The following is a 12,029-nucleotide window of genomic DNA, read 5'->3' as shown; positions in this document are numbered from 1 at the left end:
TTAATTCAGGTAAAAACTATAAATTTCATATGTCTTAGAAGGCACATTTTTCCTTTACCTGGGAAGGACAGCACAGCTATCCCAAGTTCAGAGGGCTCCAGTTAGCATGTCAACTCAGTGTTCTGGAGACCCAAAACTGCCTAAGTGCCGAAGTTTAACCCAGGTCACTCAAGAGTTCTAGACCCAAAACTGTAATTTAGATAACATGCCTAAGTTTTACCTAGGTTACCTAAGGACTCTAGATAATGTGTTTACCCAAAACTGTAATTTGGATAGCGTGCTGTCTCTGCTTCTGTAAATTGCTTTTGTTTTCTGCAAACTAGTTTCCTCATTCCAAACTTTGAGACAGCCAGTTTAAAATTAAGTTGTCATGTCCTAGAGCAAAGAATATTCTTACATGGTATTATTCTACAAGTCTCATTAATAATTTTTGATGCTTTAAAACAGTATATTGTGCATTTATCCCAAACAAATTTACAAATGAATTTGAATGGTTTACATGAAGGGATTTATTCCTTTCCACTGTGTGGAGGGCCTCCTGGGGCAGGGATTTAAGCATTCTGTATTGACCTATCTTGACTTTTTTCTGCCAAGAGGAATCCAATTGCCTACAGGTGTTATCTGAGCTCTCCGTTCAAGCTGGGATCATGAAAAGCTGGTACCATGGATCTGTCTCTGGCCCAATGACGTAAGCTGGGCCCTCTCTGGAGAAGAAACCTGGGTTCCCTATGATCAATGCCGGGGCCCCGCCAGCAGGCGAGGGTATCCAAAGGAAGTTGCTGGGCATGGAGGCCAGAGGGACATAGGTTAACAAGGAGACAGAACTGAACCTCACATCACCCTACTTGGCCCAGAGATAGTTGGTAGTCAACGACGGGTAAGATCCCACAGGGTGGGGTGAACTAAGACAGGCAGAGCTTGGCCAGTAGGAGAAAACTTGGGGTGCAACAAAGGTGGGGCACAGACCCCCCCCCAATGGTGCATGGGCTTGAACACTAGCCCCTTCTGAGGAAGGTCTCCTGTCCCCATGGCTGCTTCTTGCTTCCCATGCCCAGCCCAGATCAGGAACCAAATAACAGAAGAGATTTGATCCAGCTGAAATCAGAATCCAGATAAACGGAGGCTTGGCTAACAGACCCTATGTCTAAATCTAGCCTAACAACAGGAATGCTCAGAGCCTTCACAAGGATGTAAAGTGATCCTTTTCATTAATATTTACAGTGTAAATTAAGATTATTGTTAAAATATTAAATTTGACAGCAAAATAGTTTTCAAATTAATTAAATTCAAGTTCTCAAATTAATTAAATTTGGCTAATTTGAAATAAGTAATTATTCAAAAAGTATTAAAAAAATTTCCATTTGATGGTAAACATGCTATGAACCTAAAGCATGTTCAGGTACATTTTTTTGCGTGCAAAAAATTAATATTTAAAGCTATCTAGACTGCATTATAAAATTTCCAAGAAGTCTCCTAATTAAATCAAAAAAGGATGGGGATAGTGGAAAAATATAGTGGAAGAATAACATGTAAGGAAATAGATCCTGTAACTAAATTACATTTAGAGAAAATTTTTTTTCGTTTATAATGCTAATAGTGAGACACCCAGAAAAAAACACACATTATGCCAGGGTAAGCCAGGGAAAGATCATGTTAAAGAAAAGACCCCAAGTAAGCTTTTGTTTTTTTCCTTTAATATTTGGTCGCAAATATGTTTGTATAATTTCAGAGAACAGCTACAAGACCATGTGGATCCTGTAACAACAGATCACAAAAAGCCAGCCACAAAGACAGAAGAGACAGTTCAGAGATGGAGATGGTGGAAGACCCCTTGCCATGCTAGCAGTCAGCAGCTGTGCGGTGCTGCAGGTTACCCAGGACCAGACCAGAAAGGACAGGACCTGCATTTTCCACCATCCAGAACCAACATGTCATTGGTGGCATGTACACATGAAATTTGGACATTGAAACATGGACTCAGACTTTTGGACATTGAAATTGGGACTTGATTATTTTTTAAAGAAAAAATAAGGGGGAGATGTGGGAAACTGTTTATTGCCTTCACTATCTGATAAGCATAGACAGAGAACTCCCCGAAACCCCCCAAAGGCTGGGTACCTTGGAAGTCCTAGCAAAGCTCAGAGCTAGGCTCCACCTCTGTTTGTCCAGACAGTGGTAGCTGAAACTACTCCCCCGTTTATTATTATGTAAATCTTTGCTGATGGGCTAGCCTGCCTGTTAATGGGGAGTCACCTGCCTAAAGGCTACTCCAGATCAATAAAAGATTGGAGCAGCCTGAGCATGGGGGGAAGTCCCTCTACATGAGTTGGACTTGCTCACCTGAACCTCCAATATTGCAAAATTATCTTGTGTCCTTTTCTCTCATTTGTTTTGCAGCTCCTCTTTCAGATACCGAACCTTACTCCACGCTGGACATGGAAGGAAACACTCGACACACCACCATCCATCCCCCCCACCAATCCAAACCTAAATTAAACAACTGCTTCTTTCTTCCTTGCCAGTATGAGAAAGTATTGAGGAAAAAATCCCCATTCAGTCTTCTATTTGTCCTTATGCTAAGTGTCTAGCTCAGTATGGAATGGCTTGTCTGGTGCCCCAATTAAAAAATTCTACATTTCATCCTTCTCACATGCCTTCCCCCTCCTTATATCCCTCCCCATCATCTGAAAACTCGCAAAAATACAAACACATTTCCTTTATACCCTTGCTGGTATTTATTCAAGGAGACCATTAATGTTTTCATCTTCTCATAGAGCCCATTTCTGAAGCATTTTTGATAGAGGGATACACATTGTTAATTGTGTTCCTCTGGGAGACCCTGGGTATCACCTCTGGTAGATGAATACTCCAGCACTTCTTCTTTTGCATTAGTTGGCTTGCTTATTGGAGGTTTTCCCCTTCCTGTAGAAAAATACAATTATCTGATTTTTTCTGTCTTTCTCCCTCTTGTCTTCATTCAGCTTAAAGTCCAAATTTACCATCGCCAAAATCTTGGTTATGTGAAAGGACAGAACAGGACTGATAGCTGTGTCGTTATCCTCTCTTCCAAGAAAAAGCCGCAGCATGTATCAGTTACTCAGCCTGCCCTTATCTCAGCCAATGGAAATGTGGGGGAAACTAGCCCAAGCCCAAGAATATGCTAGCTACCCGCCTGTCTTTGTGTAAGAAGAACCCTAGCTTTACCCTGCCCTTGCGTCACTACCCCCTGCCATCACTCAACAAACTGGAATAGGCCAAATCAGTGGTTAGAATGTGCCCCCACCCCCTCACAACAAGCCCTATAAATACTTTGTTCTCTTGGGATTCAGGGTTCTCTCTTGCATCCAGTAATGGAGGCAGTTGGGAGACCAAGTCCCAGGATTGAATAAAATACTTTATGCTTTTGCATAGGACTCGGCTCCATAGTGGTCTGTCTTGGGAGATCTTAAAATCTGGGCCTAACATTTGGGGGATTGTCAGGGACCCCGGAGACTCATGAGGGACCCCGAATAGGAGGGTCTGACTAACCGCAGTAAGTGTCTGTGTGTTGTCTGTTGTGTTCTGTGTGTTCTGTCCTGTGTGAGCTCCATTATGAAATCTGTAATGACCTTAACGGACTAGGTGCATGCACTGGGGGCCCACGCATGAGAGGAGTTGGGGGACGCCACGATCCTCCATCTGGAGGGGCCGAGAAAACCCTCAAACTGAGACGAGTGGATCATGGCCATTGTCTTATCTAATCTGTACTTTTGCTTCTGCGGAGTCGGAAGGTCGTTTTGGTTTTGCTTCCATAGAGTTGGAAGACTGTATTTGTCAATTTGTATTTTTTTTTCTGTTTTCTGTGGACTTACTGGATGGACGTGATGGGACAGACTCAAACAACTCCTTTAAGCATTATGGTCGTTTTAAAGTCAAGGGCTGGGCCAAACCTGCTTGCCAGCCTCAGGTGTGGTTTTCCAGAACTGCTGGGAACTTGGGACCTTGAAGCTTACTGAATTCAAATGATAAAAAACTTATGTATTGAATTTTTGATGTTTATTCTTAAAAATGTTACTGACTGAGAAATGCTGAATATTTGCTAAAAGTTTAAGTTTTGGATTGAATTGGGAAAAATTGTGTGTTGTGGGAGCTATATGCCTTTGCTGAATGAATGTTTGGTGAAAGTATGTTAGTGTGGAGGGAGGGGGCCTGCCCTCTAATCTCCTTTGTGTGGCTCCACGACTTTGGTCAGGCGGGCAACTGAGTAAGGACCTGTGAAAACAGGTCACTCCCTCCATTGTCTGTCTCTGATCACCAATCATCATGAGGTCGTGAAAAAGTAAACCTGTTAAAAATACTTTTGAAGGGGTACAATAGAGATTGTGGAGTTGGAATTAATACCGAAACATAGAGAAAGCATGAGTGAACAGCTCTTTGTTTGTGTAGGGCTAGTCAATATTCTATCGAGAGGGGGGACTGGAAGCAGTCTTAACTCCTCCGGTAGGTTCTCAACAGAACGTTGGTCTAGAATTCTGATCTGGGACATGGGTGCCAGGAGTGCCCCCATGCTAATCTGGGGAGTTGGGCATTGTTTTGTTTTCTGCTCAGCTCCAGTCTGGGCTAGTCTACCGAGAGAGTGTGAATACGAGTGTTTGTCTATTTTGACTGTTCATTACTAGTCTCTGTGAAGTGGAAGTTACTTTGATTTATTTTGCATTTCTGTTAATTCATCTGGTTGAACGTTTGGACTGGACCCGGGATGGGCTGCAAGAATCTCTAGCAGTTCTCAGAGTCTTTTGCTCACTGTTACAGAAGGAATCAGCCCACTTATTTAATATAAATTTCTGTCTATAAGTTGCTCTTACCTGGGTTGTAAAACGCTGTAATTCCAAGATTGCTTAGTTCTGAGATTGCTTATAAAAGAGCAACAGAGAAGTCTTTTCAAGTGAACTGTTTGCCTAGCAAATTAACAAAGTAGCAAATTTCAAAGAACTTGTTATTCATGGTTTTCTTATCTCTTTGGTGGACAGCTCCACAGGATGGAGAGAATTACTGCCTGTGACTGTATTTTGTTTAACTTGCTGTTTTCAACTGTTTATTAGAAAACACATAGAGAACATAACCTGGTCTTTCCGTTCCTCCCTCATCCGGATTCTGAAAGCATCGGTAACTGGATTTCAGATGGTCTCCAGGTTTTCTGTATGCAAGAATCCTCCCTATGCACTCATTATATTTCCAGGCCGACACTGTGAGGAAAAGCAATGGGCCTGGGCTTAGAAAAGAGGGGCCGGGTTTTGGTAGTTATGCTGCTGGCTGCAAACCTAACAGGTCTTATCAATGAACTTCAAGGTTACAAAAAATAAATGTGAGCAAAGTCTTTCTCTGCCTTGTTTTATTCTTTTAGCCCCTCCAATGCTGAATCAGATCGATACCTGTTCTTAGTTTTATCACAAAAGGTCTAGATATATCTTAAGAGTAAAAGTACATTTTAAATATGTTCATAAATATTAATCTAAAATTGCTGAATGTTCAATTTGGAAATCATTAAAGGATCAAGGTTTCTAAGAATAATAAATAATAAAAAAAAAACCCAACTAAACTCCCGCTAGAAAAGCAGAGGAGGCACAAAGCCAGAATCCGCAGCCCCCCTGGTGATTTAGAACTGTTTGCCAGGCAGACTCAGCCCCTGAGAGCCAGGTCAAAGAAGGGGGGGTTGAATGCCTGAGCTGCCCTCAACGCCCAGAAGCCCCTGGGGGAGAAGAATCCACCTGCTCCTGGATCAAAGCTAGCCTACAGAAGCTGCAGCAGCTGCTGTTGGGCACCAAAGTGCAGGCTAAGCTGGAGAACACCGAGGTGCTGGAGCTACCAGTGAGGCGTGTGCTGAGGGCAGAGCTTGTGGGCTCAAGCAGCTGCAGGCAGAAGCCAGCGAGCAATTCGCTGCCAGCTACATCCAGTGAACCCACTGCTTGAGTCCATACCACTGCAAAAGGGCAGCGGCTTCCAGAATTTGCTGGGGGTCGCTCTGGCTGGGCCCCTGGGAGACCCTAGGTGGAGCAGCTGGCTCACAGGAGGGGCTAATATCCCATTCTAGTGCACTCCCTTGAAAGAGGCCTGGTTGCTGCTCTGCCAAGAAGGAAACTGGTAAAAAGGCAAAAAGCAGGGCCTTAAGGGTTAACAAAAAGGCACTCTCTCTGGACCTGGAAGCCATCAGGACTTTGAAATTCTCCAAGAGAGGAGGAGTCTGACTCAGGGACTGGCTGAAACCTCTTTGGGTTAGAAAAACTGGAGGCTGCATAGTGAACTTATAGACTCCAGTTTGCTGGGCAGAGGACCAAGCCCAGTTATATAGGGGTTAAACTACCTGTGTACAGCAAAACAACTTTCTCCTGTGCCAGAATACATTTTAAGAAAATTGAATGCATGATAGACCAGTCAGCTGGGACTAGTAAAATAGGGAAACTGAGCAGAAATCCTATCTTCCCTAAACCAATGACACTTGGGAGTAAATGCTTTGCATTTGCCTCCCTAAACAAAGGTTAAATCCTTTATGTCAATATGATTAGTGTCATTTGTTGTCCACACCTAGGGACAAATAAAGTTAGACAATAAGCCTTAGTTTGCTGAGTTCTTTTATTCAGGAGGAGCCAACCTGGTCTCTCCATGCAACATGAATGATAAAATGTCTGTTAAGGAATTTTAGAATTGCTCAAACCTCACTGCCTTGGGTCCAGTTCTGCATGTGTAAGAAGGGACAGAGTAAAGTTTAGTACCAGGCCAGAAGAAGCTGGCAAGGCCATCCAAACCACCCAGCCACTATTAGCCAGAGCCGACTGAGGAAGACCTCCTTGGACTGGCAACAGCTGACTCTTCCTAGGACAGACTGGGCTTTTTCCAACTGGGCCCCCATGAGCCGATGGTCAGAATGAAGATTGGGGGCCAGACTGTGAACTTTAAGATTGATACAGGGTCAGAGCACTCAGTAGTTACTCAGAAGGTAGCTCCCCTCTCAGGACAGGAAGTCACCATTATTGGAGCTACCAGTATGGTACCACTGCTGCAGACTGTTCTGCCGCCTCCGCTGATGTCAGTTAGGTGGCCATCAGGTGGTAAATGAATTCCTATATTTACCAATTGACCTGGTCCCTCTAATGGACAGAGACCTTTTAGCCAAAATGGAAGCAGAAAGCACTGTTGCACCAGATGGCTCAGCACAGCCTTGTCTAGGTGAAGAGACCCCTCCAATGATCCAGTCCTTAGCAGTGCGGAGAGAGAAAGGATGGAGACTTTAGACCCCCCCGCCAAAGGCCCCCAAATTCATTTTTATACACTGACAGCACTAACACAACACCCTGTTCCTCATGACTGCAACTACCAACATCCATCCCACACTCCCCCAATACAAAAATACATTCACTTTTATATTTGCAGTTTCGTCATCCATCCTTTGTTGGGAGTCTTATTCCTTATCTCTACTAGTCTACACTATCGTCTTATTAAGTTTCGCTATCTTCAGGCAACAGACACTACTCAAAGGGTCCTGGCCTCTATATCAACTCTTTAGGTTAATGAGGAGCCACTCACTTCAGATCTGGTTGCCCAAAATCAGTGGTTGCCATGTTGTAGCTTGACATCACAAAGCCTCAGCTTGACCATCCAGGAGGAGCGGGGGTGGCAGAAATCTCAGAAACTCTGGTTATAGAAAAGAGACCTTAACTCCTAAAATTTTGGTCAAACTGTCCTATCTCTCTCTCTCTCATTTCCTCTAGTTCCATTATAGCCCTGCATATGGCAGGGAGGAGTGTTTCCTCCAAGAGAATTGCCATACTACCCCGTCATTTCAGTGGTCCATTCCACTAAGTTCAGATATTAACGTCAAATAGGATTTTGAGTGTTTTTTTAATGGATGTTGAATTTTAGAATATTTCCAGATTTACAGAAAAATTGTGAAGATAATAACCATCTACACCATACCCAATTTCCCTTATTACTAATATCTTACTTATGTATGGGGCAAATGTAACATGAAATGAATCATCAGTGAAACAGTTAGAGTGAAACCTCACTTCTCTAGTATCTCCAATATCCAGCAATGCTGTTTTAGACCAAGTTGTTAAATGAAAAACTGGACCCGTTGCGGCATAAAACTTCATATCTTGAGCTGACCATTCTTTCAATAATTTCACAGTATTCAATAGTCTACCATGTAAAAAGGAAATCTACTGGAAGCCGGTCCATCCTTGCTGCTTAACACAGTCGCTGCAGGATAGATACATTTGCACAGCATATGTTTCAATGGACCTGGCTTATATAGCATACTGTTCTTAATATGTTTGGTCCCCTTAGCTCTGCGTGTTTTAACCAAGGTCACCTCTCCGAGAAAGGTTGTTTCCCCAGGTAGGGATTTTTCCCTGAAGTTAGGGAGGGGATGAAACTCCTTAACTAAGTGCCAGGCGGGTAGTTAATCACTTTAACTACAAACAATCATGCTTAAGCTACATAATCTTTACTCCCTGGAATGGAGATAAGAAATGCCCGAACCTTTCTAATAGAAATTGACAGGATTAAAATCAAGTGGTATAAATACGGATGTAACAAGACAATAAACAGCAGAACCTCTCTGGAGATCCAGACCAGAACTTGGCTGGAGATCCTGGATGGAGATCCTGGCTAGGCTGCAGATCAACTGAACACTGTCTCCTTGTCCTTCCTCCTTCACTGACTCCATCAACGCCTTTGGGAACCCCTGGACCAGATGGGGTTGGACCCCGCCAGAAATCAAATTCAGTATTATACACTGCCAGCACTAACACCACACCCTGTTCCTCATGACTGCAACCACCACCATCCATCCTACCCCACCAATCCAAACCTAAATTAAACATCAGCTTATTTTTTCCTTGCCAGCATGAGAAAGTGTTGAGAAAAAAAAAATCACCATTCAGACTTCTCCTTGTCCTTATTCTAAGTGTCTGGCTCAGTATGGAATATCGTGCCTGGTGCCCCAACTAAAGAAAATTACATTACTCCCTTCTCACATGTCTGCCCCCTCCTCAGAACCCTCACTATCAGTGAAACAGAGTCAAACCTCACTTTTGGAGTATCTCCAATATCCAGCAATGCTCTTCTAGACCAAGTTGTTAAAGGAAAAACTGGACCAGTTGTGGCATAAACTTCAGATCTTGAGCTGATAATCCTTTCAATAGTTTAATAATATTCAATAGTCTGCCATGTAAAAAGGAAATCAAATTCATTATTATGCACTGTCAGCACTAACACAACACACTGTTCCTCATTAATTGTACCACCACCATCCATCCCACAACCACAATCCAAACCTCAATTTAACATCACGTTCTTTTCTTCCTTGCAGGGATGAAAAAGTGTTGAGGAAAAAAAACCCTTTCAGTCTTTTCCTTGTCCTTATTCTAAGTGTCTGGCTCAGTATGGAATGGCTCGTCTTGTGCCACAATGAAAGAATTCTACATTACTCCCTTCTCACATGGTGTGGCTTGACATCACAAAGCCTCAGCTTTACCATCCAGGAGGGGTGGGGGTGTGAGAGGATGCAGAAGTCTCCGACTCTCTGATGAAAGAAAGAGACCTTCCTCTTACCTCCTAAAATTTCCCCAAACTGACCTTTCTCTCTCTCTCTCTCTCATTTCCTCTAGTTCCATTACAGTCCAGCATATGGCAGGGCAGTGGTGTTTCCTCTAAGCCACTTGCCATACTCCCCTGTCATTTCAGTGGTCCATTCTACTATGTTCAGATATTACCATTTCCTTATATTTTGAATGTTGTTTTAATGGATGCTATATTTTAAGAATAGTTCCAGATGTACATAAAAATTGTGAAGGTAATGCCCATGTGCACCATACACAATTTCCCATATTACTAATATGTCACTTTGGTATGGGGCTAATGTAACATGAATTAAATCACCAGTGAAACAGAGTGAAACCTCACTTCTCTAGTATCTCCAATATAGTAATACTGTTCTAGACGAAGTTGTTAAAGGAAAAACTGTACTAGTTGTGGCATAAAACATCACATTTTTAGCTGAAAATCCTGTTAATAGTTTAACAATATTCAAAAGTCTACCATGTAAAAAGGAAATCAAATTCATTATTATACACTGCCAGCACCAACACAACACACTGTTCCTCATGACTGCAACCACCACCATCCATCACACACTCACAATCCAAACCAAAATTAAACATCATCTTCTTTTCTTCCTTGCCAGGATGAGAAAGTGTTGAGGAAAAAAACCCTTTCAGTCTTCTCCTTGTCCTTATTCTAAGTGTCTGGCTCAGTATGGAAAGGCTCCTATGGTGCCCCAATTAAAGTATTCGACATTACTCCCTTCTCACATGCCTGACCGCTTCTTAGATCCCTCCCCATCATCTGAAAACACGCAAAAATACAAACACATTTCCTTTATATCCTTGCTGGTATTTATTCAAGGACACCATTAATGTTTTCATCTTCTCATAATGCCCATTTTGAAGCATTTTTGATAGAGGGATACACATTGTTAAGAGTGTTCCTCTGCGAGACCCTGGGTATCACCTCTGGTTGATGAACACTCCAGCACTTCTTCTTCTGCATTTGCTAGCTTGATTATTGGTGGTTTTCCCCTCCCTGTAGTAAAATATAATTATCTGATTCTTTCTGTCTTTCTCCCTCTTGTCTTCATTCAGCTTAAAGTCCAAATTTACCATCACTGCTATCTTGCTTATGTGAAAGGACAGAACAGGACTGATAGCTGTGCCCTTATCCCCTCTTCCAAGAAAAAGCCGCAGAATGTATCAGTTACGCAGCCTGCCCTCATCTGAGCAAATGGAAAAAATGCGGGGGAAAGTAGCCCAAGGCCAAGAATATGCTAGCCACCCCCATGTCTTTGTGTAAGAAGAACCCTAGCTGCAACCTGCCCTTGAGTCACTAGCCCCCTGCCCTCACTCAACCAACAGGAATTGGCCAAATCAGTGGTCAGAGTGTGCCCCCAGCCCCCGACCCTTCGCCTTATAAATTCTTTGTTCCCTTGGGACTCTGGGCTCTCTCTTGAATCCAGTAATGGAGGCAGTGGGAGCACCAAGTCCGGAACTTTGACAAAAGACTTTATGCTTTTGCAACGGACCAGGCCCCCTAGTGGTCTGTCTTTGGGGATAATGAAATCTGGGCCTAACATTTGGGGGCTCGTCCCTGACACCTGAGACTCACAAGAGGCCCTGATTCGGAGTGTATGAGTGACCGTGGTAAGTGTCTGTGTGTTGGCTGTTGTGTTCTGTGTGTTCTGTCCTGTGTGAGCTCACTTATGAAATCTGTAATGCCCGTAATGGACGAGGTGGATGCACTGGGGGCCCACGGGTGGGAGGAGTTTGGGGATTCCCAGATCCTCCATCTGGAGGGGCTGTGAAACCGCTCAATCTGAGACGAGTGGTGAATGGCCATCTTCTAATGTAATTTGTAGTTTTGCATCCGCGGATTAGGAAGGTTGTTTTGTTTTGCTTACATAGGGTTGGAAGACTGTATTTGTCTGTGTTTGTATATTTTTTTTCTGTTTTCTGTGGACTTACTGGACGGACATTATGGAATAGACTCAAACTACTCCTTTAAGCATTATGGTCGTTTTAATGTCAAGGGCTGGGCCAAACCTGCTTGCCAGCCTCAGGTGTGGTTTTCCAGAATTGCTGGGAATTTGGGACCTTGAAGCTTACTGAATTCAAATGATAAAATACTTATGTCTTGCATTTTTGATGTTTATTCCTAAAAATGTACTGATTGAGAAATGCTGAATATTTGCTAAAAGTTTAAAGTTCAGATTGAATGGGGGAAAATTGTGTGTTGTGGGAGCTATATGGCTTTGCTGAATGAATGCTTGGTGAAAGTATGTGAGTGTGGAGGGAGGGGGCCTGCCCTCTCCTCTCCTTTGTGTGGGTCTACGACTCCGGTCAGGCAGGCAACTAAGTAAGGATCTGTGCAAACAGGTCACCACCTCCATTGTCTGTCTCTCATCACCGATCATCATGAGGTCGGGACAACGTAAACCT

This window comes from Myotis daubentonii, chromosome X (genome assembly GCF_963259705.1).
Source record: "Myotis daubentonii chromosome X, mMyoDau2.1, whole genome shotgun sequence".
Taxonomy (NCBI): domain Eukaryota; kingdom Metazoa; phylum Chordata; class Mammalia; order Chiroptera; family Vespertilionidae; genus Myotis; species Myotis daubentonii.
The sequence above is the reverse complement of the archived record's forward strand: the minus strand, read 5'-3'. Positions refer to the sequence as shown.